Below are 9698 nucleotides of genomic sequence, written 5' to 3' on the forward strand. Positions count from 1 at the left end.
ACCATTTTAAATAGGAGCTCTGGTAGCGTAGTGACTAAGCCACTTGCCTGCTAACCAGAAGGCTGGCAGCTCAAACACACCAGCCACTCCTCAAAAGGAAAGTTGGGCAATCTACTTCTGTAGTGATACTGCCTCAGAAACTCAAGGAGGGGTCGCTATGAGTCAGGTCCGACTCGACCTGACACTTGGCACGTAACAACAAAAACAACATTTTAAGCGCATGTGAACCAAATTAGAAGTGGGACTGTTCAGAAACTGTTTGAAGTCCTATAGCAACAATGAGCATCATTGCCCGAGCTCTGTGACCTGATGAAAGCCTCAATGTGATTCTAGAGCTGGGGAACAGCAGTGAAACCTTTCCCTGGGACCATTGGAGCAACCTGCAGCCATCACGTGATTTCAGAACACTGATGTATCCCCTACGTGGGCACAGTCACATTGCAAATCATGAATACAGAAAGTCTAAGATAACGAGAACTTCTGGCTGTGGATGGAGATGGACAGTAGAACTGAGAATGGAATTTGCCTGCTGGAGGGTTAATCCTGCCAAGATTTAGCAAAATATCTTAGAGACAAGAAGTATGTGTGTGTGTGTGTGTGTGGTGTGTGGGGAAACTATCTATGAAATTGGAAGCCCACACTTCTGTACAAATAACATTATGTGGCGTGAATTTTTCATTTAACTACACATATACAAACCGCACCTCTTTGGAGGCCCTGCTTCTTCGTCATGTTGTGCCTGAGCATGTGCAAAGCCATTCCTTTGTTCCCAACGGAAGAACAACCTTTTTGTTACTAGCTGACAAGAAAGGTCAAGCACAATTAGATGTTGTAACATTTCACTGTATAAACACTTCAGTGATTATGAGCTTAAGTGAATTTGTCTTCATAAAAGGTAGAAATTGGATGGAAAAAATATCAAGAGTAGCCATGAACTAAGGAATGATGTGAAGGCAGGTCCATTCATCATGATGAGCTTTCTGTTACATCTTCTTCTTTCTTGGTCCACAATGCTAAGCAATATTCTAGAAATGGATACAATCAGAAGCTTTTATGTCTAAGTAGTGGGATTATATAACTCACAACTCGGATCACTTTTAATGTGTAAGCCATATTCTACATGCATATCTAGTATGCAACATTGTAATTTAAGGTATATTTGTGCATAGATGGTGTGTAACATGCTTCCAAATGTTCTGTAAGGTCCTTAGTGTTTGTTTCACCTGAACTTTGTGCAGAACACAGATAAATAATTGAATTGTATCATAGACATTATAATGCAACTGATATTTTACATGTAATCAGTAAAGGTTGATCTATAATGGTGTGTTGAGGGAAATGTATAGATATGTACATCACAGTGATATTTTAGTGAACTATTCTTTTAAAATGAACCTTTTATTTCTATTTATGGAGAAACTACTGCTTTTATTGTCTTCTTAAAACTAGCTACTTACCAGCTAGAAAATGATCTGCATTTGAAATAGAATCAGACTATAGAAGGTCTATAGGAGCTCTGGTGGCATAGTACCTAAGGCATTTGACTGCTAACCAGAAGGCTGGTGGTTCAAACCCACCAGTCACTGCTAGGAAGAAAGATTGGGCAATCTACTTCTGTAGTTATACCGCCTTGGAAACCCAAGAGGGGTCTCTATGAGTCTGATCTGACTCAATGGCAGTGAGTTTGGTTTGGTTTGTATCAGAAGGTCTTATTACTGTCATTTCTATTTGAGCCAGTAAAGCTATAGAATCTCTCAAGGGAGGAGTAAATTGAAAAACTCCTTCTCAAATTGATAAGAAACATACTCCCTCTGTTCCTGTTAATGCTTTAAGATCTACAGATTTTGTGAATAAGCAATAGTGAAATATAAAGAATGTATCAATTTCTGTATCTGGATTGTAACCTAATTTTCCAGGGTATGTAACTTATAAAGCACTGCGACTGGACTTCTGGAAGGAAGGAGAAAGGACGCTCTGTGTCCTCAGGAGGCTTGTCATGCTGCTTTGATGCACTTTTTCTTTTCCTTTCTCCCTCCTTCTTTCCTTCATTTCCTCCCTTTATCTTCTTCTCCCTTCCCTCTCTTTCTCTCCTTTTTTTTTAATCTTTCTTATTCCTTCTTTCTCCCCCACCCCAATCTCTCTCTGTCTCTTTCTCCTATAGGTGATGTTTTCAGCTCTGTCATTCCAGTACCTCCTAGGATGTGAAAAAAGCAAAGAAAGATAGCTACTAATTAACAGGAAGTCAAAGCTGAAGTCACCTATGCCCATCCTTCTGCAAACAGCAATGTTGAAGCCGTACCGAAGAAAAGGACTGATGAGTTTTAGGCTGCTGCACCTTGAATGCCTTGCTTGGCTTTTTGATCCTCAGCTACTCAACACATATATCTTGCAATTTGCTATAACTTTTCATTTAATTAGTACTTCTTTTATTTAATTATCAACATGACAGCTTAAAATTCTTGTGTTTTTATTATGCTGTAACTCTGTATTTCTTATTATATATGATTGCTAAATAAATCATATCTGAGGGAAAATATTGCGAATCATTTGATGTCTGATGGAAATCAATTTGGTGAGACAAAGAACAGTTGGAGAAATCAGAGTGTAGTAATTTAAAAATCGATCTGAGTTTGAACAATTATTTTTTAAATTAATTAAAATACTCCATTAATTCACTGAACACATTATTGTACCTATTACATGCAAGTTCTGGGAGAGATATGTAGTGTATACAGGAATATAGAAATTTGAATTTTTCATCTAAAATGTTTGTCATAGGGGAGATAATAGACACACATCAATAAGTAAAATGACACCTATAAAATAATCAGGCTCACAAAAGAACTGCAAATAAAATGCACCTCTGGATATTGTTGTTTTGTTTCTGTAGAAACCAAAACCAAACTCACTGGCTTCAAATCAATTCCAACTCATAGCAACTCCCTTTGGGTTTCTGAGGTGGTAAATCTTTACAGAAGTAGATTGCCCAGTCTTCCTTCCATGGAGTGGCTGGTGGGTTTGAACCACCAACCTGGTTAGCAGTCAAATGCCTTAGGCACTATGCCACCAGAGCTCCTTAGTTGCGGTAGAGTTGATTTCCATTCATGGCAATCCCATGAGTTACAGAGTAGAACTGCTCCGTAGGGTTTTCTTGGCTGTAATCTTCATGGAAACAGACCTCCAGCTCTTTTCTTCTATGGTACCGTTGGGTGGATTTGAACCAGCAACCTTTAGGTTAGTAGTCATTTAGAAATTGTTTGTGCCACCTGAGGACCTTCCTCTGCATATTAGAAGAGTTAAAATCTGTTTCCATCTCCAGGGCTTCCAAGAAGGTCTCTTAGAATAGGTGACACATGAACTGACCCTAAAAAAATAATAACAAAAGCTTATGTTCATTGCATATTTTCTTTGTGCAATCTCAGTATTAAATGCTTAACAAATATTATCCCTAATTCTCCCAATAACAGCAAAGTGGCTTCAATATGAGTAAATGAAATTGAGTCTTAGAGGATAGTTTTGTCCCAGGCCACACACTCCAAATTCAAGTTCTACACTCTAATTTTTGGGGTCTCACTGGCCCCAAAGACATGTTTTCTTTCTACTGCATCTATTCTGGAGTAGGGCAGAAGCATAGGGGAGGGGAAGGCTGTGTGCAAAAGGCAATGTGAGTAAGGCAACACCAGAGAATACATAAAGAGCAACAAGTTAAATTGAATACTTAGTGAGTTTCCGTTAATTGAATTAATATAATTAGCACAATACATGTCACCTTTTAAGCTGTTCCTATGATGCCAAAATATTCCGGATGAAAATGTGAAAAGTTGTCTACTCATCAGATACATGATACATGAATTTTTTACATTATGATTACATGCTTACACTGACTTGTCAAGTATCATAATTGAATTATGTGCAATTGTATACAAAAAACAACTTTACAAATGACAAATATACTACATAGATATTAGGCTAAAATACACAGTTTGCCCATTTCACTGACAGTTTTTTTGTTAAACTTTGGTATATAGAAAATATTATGGAAAACATGCTTAGAAGGTATGAGAGGAAGGAAAGGGAATTAACTAATGAGAGCTAATTGTCTGGCCTAGGGTGAAAGGAAGATGCTTTGTATCTAATTTGGAAGCAGCAAACTGAGCTAGGAAACTTAAAGTACAAGAGAAAGAAATGAAAACAGCCAACTGAGATTGGTTTATGGAAGGAAAGGGGCTGAATGTATTTTCAAGAGAAGGAGAACAGAGAGTGTGCAGACAGACGGGTGGCTTGGGGCCTCCGTGTTCTACTGGGAATGTGGGTTGAAGGCAAAGGGAGTGGAAGATGCTGATAGCATAGTATTAGGTGGAAGAATAAAAGAGAGCCTTAAGGGGCAAGAGGATTTTGTTTTCTTTTAAATGTTTGTTGTGATTTGGGTGAAAGTTTACGGAGCAAATTCATTTTCCATACAGCAGTTCGTACACATTTTGTCTCGTGTCAATGACTGCAATTCCCCACCACGTAACTGCTCTTGGCCCACTTCTTCCCCGTGGTTATATCTTCCCTGTGTCCCTCCCTCCCATGCACTCCTGCCCACCCCTCAGCTGTCTCCCTGTGCAAACACTGCTGTTCTGTTCTCCCACGATTGATCGCTCTGAGGAGAGTATCTACCTGATATAAATGTTCACCCCATATACTTTTCTATCATTTGACTGGAAGGCACAGGAGTAAGTTCAGTTGCAGACCTGAAGGGTAACTAGGGGCCATGGTCTCAGGGGTCTCACCAGGCTCTATCAGACCAACAAATCAGTTTTTTCTTTTTTTAATGATTTTCAGTTTTATTCCACATTGTTCTCCTAAGATCAATGGGCAAGAGGATTTGTATAAAGGTATAAAGGTCTGAGATAACTCTAATTATTTGGTTTGCAAAGAACCAATGACTTGTGTGGCTGGACTTGGTTGGGCAAATAGCTCTTCAGGGGACCACCACCTTTTTACTTGCAATGTGGTATAATTTTCTATCGTTTTGAGTGTTGTGTTTATATCCCATCATAAGCCACCTATGATGCCAAAATATTCCAGATGAAAATGTAAAAAATTGTTCATCAGATATATGATACATGAATTTTTTAGCAGAGTATCTACTCTCCTAAAGATTATAATTGCTCTGTGTGAGGGTGTGTGTGCTTCCATTCAAGATTTCCGTGTTGAAAAGGATAAAGCATATATGACATCCTCATGACCCAACACTGACTTGAAGAACTTTTGAATTACCCTAAATGAATGGAAAACTCAACATTCAACTTTTCCGCAGACAAAGCCAGGCACAGAAAACTCCAAAAATATGCCAACTTTGCTCTTTCAGGTGTTTCTTAGATTCTGAGTATAGAGTTGAACATGTAACAACATATTTGGAAGTCAAATGCTGCAAAGTTAATGAGAACCAAGTCTATGAGAAGAAATAAAACCATAGACCTATAGTGCTAATCCACGCATTATAATTTTGAACTTTAAAATAATGAAGAGAAACTAAGACGTGGTTGGTAAATCTGTGGAAGGTAAATAATAATGGCCACTAGATGGTATCTTGAAATGAGTAGAGCTGAGGTACATACATCAGAAAGAAATTTTACTGAAAATTTATAGCTGCCAAAATCTTATGCACAGCACCACAATTTAATTTTTCCAAACCAAGCTCTGTTCCTGAAGATACTGTGCTATAAATTCTGTTTTAGAAAATAGTATAAAGAACATCTCCCCCCAAAAACATCATTTTCAAAATTCTTGATTTTGGATGTTGATGGAACATTTTTATTTATTTTCTTCATTTTACATGCCATCTTTTTATTCCTAAATTATTAACTAAATGGAGAACATAAAATATATTCATTTTCATGTGTATATATCCTTAAAGGTGTTAAACAACATTATAACACATTGTTAAAAAAAATTTAAAAAAATTTTCTGATAAACAACATTATTCATGCATACGAACAAGTGATAAAAATAGTGTCTTTAGAACCAAGAATTGTTCTGGGCATAAAGCAAGAATTCATTGTGTGTCTGTACAAAATTCTGTGGCCTCAGATTAACTATTAGGAAGATTATTAAATCAAATGCAGAGTAACCAGGAATACTTTTTTGAAAAGGTGCACAATCTCCAACCCCAATTATGCAACCTGAGTGTATATGTTCCCCAAAGTAAATTTTCCATCAACCTTTTTACCTTCCCATTTAGGCTGTGAAACCGCTATACTTTTCTTCAGTTTTGTAACAACCTAGGTCTTCCTATTTAGTCCTACTTAGACTAGAGATTGCAAATTTCCAAACTCCTTTTTTTCTAACCCCTGCTCTACTCAATAAATTCAGTTTTTCCTCTGAAAGACAAAACCAAGTGTCAGCTACAGCACTTCCTTTTTTCTAAGGTTTGTTTGATGATATTTGCTTCTAATTATAAAACTAATATGCATTTAATCCCTTATTTTTAAACAAATTTAAATTCTCAGTTGCGGATAGCATCTAAACTTTTTTTATTTCTTGTTTTTCCTTTCACTTGGCCTGAAAGGTGGGTTAGGTATTCTTGAAGGCAGGGATTTATGTCTTGTTCCTCTGTCCCCCCCAATAGCCTAACATAGCTTACATGCAGTATTTTTTAATAAGTGTTTTTGGACAGAATTGGATACATGATATTCCAATATAAGTTTCTGAAGAATGTTAGGATTGCTATGAGAAATAAGTTAATGCAGATAAGGAATTCAAAGCCTAATCTGACTTATATGATGAATTCAATGAGTGGAGGTTATTATATTTTTTCATTTACATTAGCACTTTTTCCTGCACATGTGATTCACAAATGAAAAAATAATAACTAATGCTCATTGAGTATATCATATAAACCAGCTAAGCTCTTAAGTTCTTTATCTGTATCAATTTGTTTAATTCTCATAGAAACCCTAAGAGCTAAAAACTCTTGATATACTACTCATTTTACAGATGAGAAAAATAAACACAGAAAGGCTAAGTAATGTGTTCATGGCCTTACACTTTGGAGCATGCAGATTTGAGATTCTGTCTCCAGAGTTCATGCTGCAACCCTATACATTCTCTCAAAACCTAAACCAAACCAAACCCTGAAAGACTGAAGAACTGGACATAGTATCTAATTTCTTGAATTGTTGAGAACTTTACTATGGTGTGGTGCTTGAGTCAGTTTAAACTATCATTTCTATAAGGGTTGTAGACCCACTTCTCCTTTGTATTCAACAACATTACATTTGTTTAGATCTTCACCCTCTCCTTGGTTTAACTATTTGGTGTCCCTGTTTTCAGTTCTTCTCCTATTTTCTTTTTTGCACACTGTTATATACTAAACGTTTCTAATTAATTCTTTGGATCTATTGCTCCTCTTCTTTGAAAAACAATTTCACATTGTTTACACAATGAGTGAGAAAACTTCTTCTGTAAAGGGTCAGACAGTGAACACTTCAGGCCTTGTGGGCTACCCACCATCACTATTCTTTCTTGTGCTCCTCTTCCTCCTCCTCCTCCTTCCTTTTCTTCTTTCATCACCCTTTAAAATTGGAAAAACTGACCTTAGCCTATGGGGCTGTAAGGCATACAAAAACAGGCCAGGTGGAGGATTTGGCCCATGGGCTGATCTCTGGTCTACACAGTGCTGCTTTTTCAGTTGAAGGAGCATGAGGCCCTAGGGTAAAACAATGAGGCTGCTTGTGCCAACAGTAGTCAGTCCCAGGAGCTCCAGCTTCCCCAAGCCCTGCCGAGCCACCTTGAGGACTATGGACAACAATACCTCCAATACTCCTGTCACCCATTCACAGCACAATCTGCTGTTTGGAAGTGCTGGCTATGTCAATTCTTAACCTTTAGTTTGTGTCAGCATCATCAGACGACCTTGTTGAAAGATTACTGAGCCCTTTCCAGAGAGGTCTTGATTTAGTAGGTCTAGGATGGGGTCCAAGGCGATTATGATGGCTTGGGAACCTCACTTTGAGAACCATTGCTAAACAGATAAATGCTAAACTCCTTAGTATAACATTCAAAGTCTCTCACAGTCTAACCTCAGCCTATCCTTTTAGTTATAGCCTTTACTTCTCTATTCACTGTTCCTGACTTCTTACCATGCCTTTGTATGTGAGGAGTCCCTGCCAGGTCTTGCTTCTCTTTGTCATCTTCACTGTTACTATCCTCTTCTCAAAAGATCTGCTCTTTGTTAGTTCTCCCATGAGACCTCTTCTCATCACCACCACTGGAACGGTCAGTCCCTCTTCCCTGGATGAGCACATCTTAACCTTCTTAATCCTCTGTGCTGAAAAACTGATAAATGATTGAGTTAACCCTTTTCAGATATCATCTCTAATTAATTCAGTCAAAATGATTCTCAATTTTCAAACACTTTAAATCTACAGAAGGCACTCTGGTGGTGTAGTGGTTAAAGCATTGAGCTGCTAACCAAAAGGTTAGGAGTTTGAACCCATCAACCACTCCATGGGAGAAAGATAAGGCAATCTGCTTCTGTAAAGATTTATAAACTTGGAAACCCTATGGGAACACTGTGTCCTAACAGGTCACTATGAGTCAGAATCAACTTGATGGCAGTGGGTTTTGGTTAGATCTGCAGAATCCCAAAAAGCCATTTGTTTTTTGTTTTCCTAAGAGCAGCCAAATGGAGAGTGCATTAATTCTTAATTAATTCTTAATAGCATACTAAAAGCAAACCTAAATTATACAGAAGAAACATTAAAATCTCCCCATCTGTCTCTTAGTTCTCCCCTTGGGGAAATGGGTCTGTTGGTGCAGAGATAGTACTATCATTTTAATTATAGCTAATCCTACCAACTCTGGTAAGGAGAAACACTTTTCTTAGGTGGTTTCCTATTGCCCTAATGATTAATAATGGGGACCATACAGGTTCTGGAGGACGAAGGACCTCAACTCATTGCATATGTTTTGGCAATTCATAGCTTTTGACTTTGAGAGCAAGATAAAATAATAATTATGCATATTTAAAGAGACTAGACAGTACCAAACATATTCTTGGCCCTCAATAAGTAGAATTATTATTATTTTGCATTTATCCAGATCCTGTTATTTCTTGTTGAATTTTATGTGAAAGACCAGAGGCAAAGAATTACCTCATTCAAGGACTGACTGAGGCTCTCTGTTCAATTTCAGACTTTGTCATTTACTGACTCCGTGCTCTTGGACAAGCCTCAATTTTCTCATCTCATTTATAAAGTAGACATAGTAAGGATACTTAAGTTATTAGGTTATTGGAATGATTAAAGTTATGAGATTATTGGAATGAGTGGCTCATGTAAGGTGCTGTGATATTGCCTGGTACATGGAATAAACTAAAATATAATGAGCTATAAAAATGAGAACCTATCAGAAGCTCCATCTTCTTTCTTTAAAATTAATTGAATGTGTACAGATGTAAGAACACAGCATGGTTTTAATTTCAGTAGCAATATCCTAAAAGTCCACATGATGGGGAGGTTGCTCCATGCAAACAGTAGGCCATACTTTCCACAGTTGTTGTTGTGTGCTGTCAAGTTGGACTCGACTCATAACAACCCCTCCTTGGGTTTCCGAGGCAGTATCACTACAGCAGTAGATTGCCCCATCTTCCTTCTGAGGAGTGGCTGGTGGGTTTGAACCACCAGCCTTCTGGTTAGCAGTCAAGTGCC

This window comes from Orycteropus afer, unplaced genomic scaffold, assembly GCF_000298275.1.
Source record: "Orycteropus afer afer isolate SDZICR_OR568_19922 unplaced genomic scaffold, OryAfe1.0 scaffold00001, whole genome shotgun sequence".
Lineage (NCBI taxonomy): Eukaryota > Metazoa > Chordata > Mammalia > Tubulidentata > Orycteropodidae > Orycteropus > Orycteropus afer.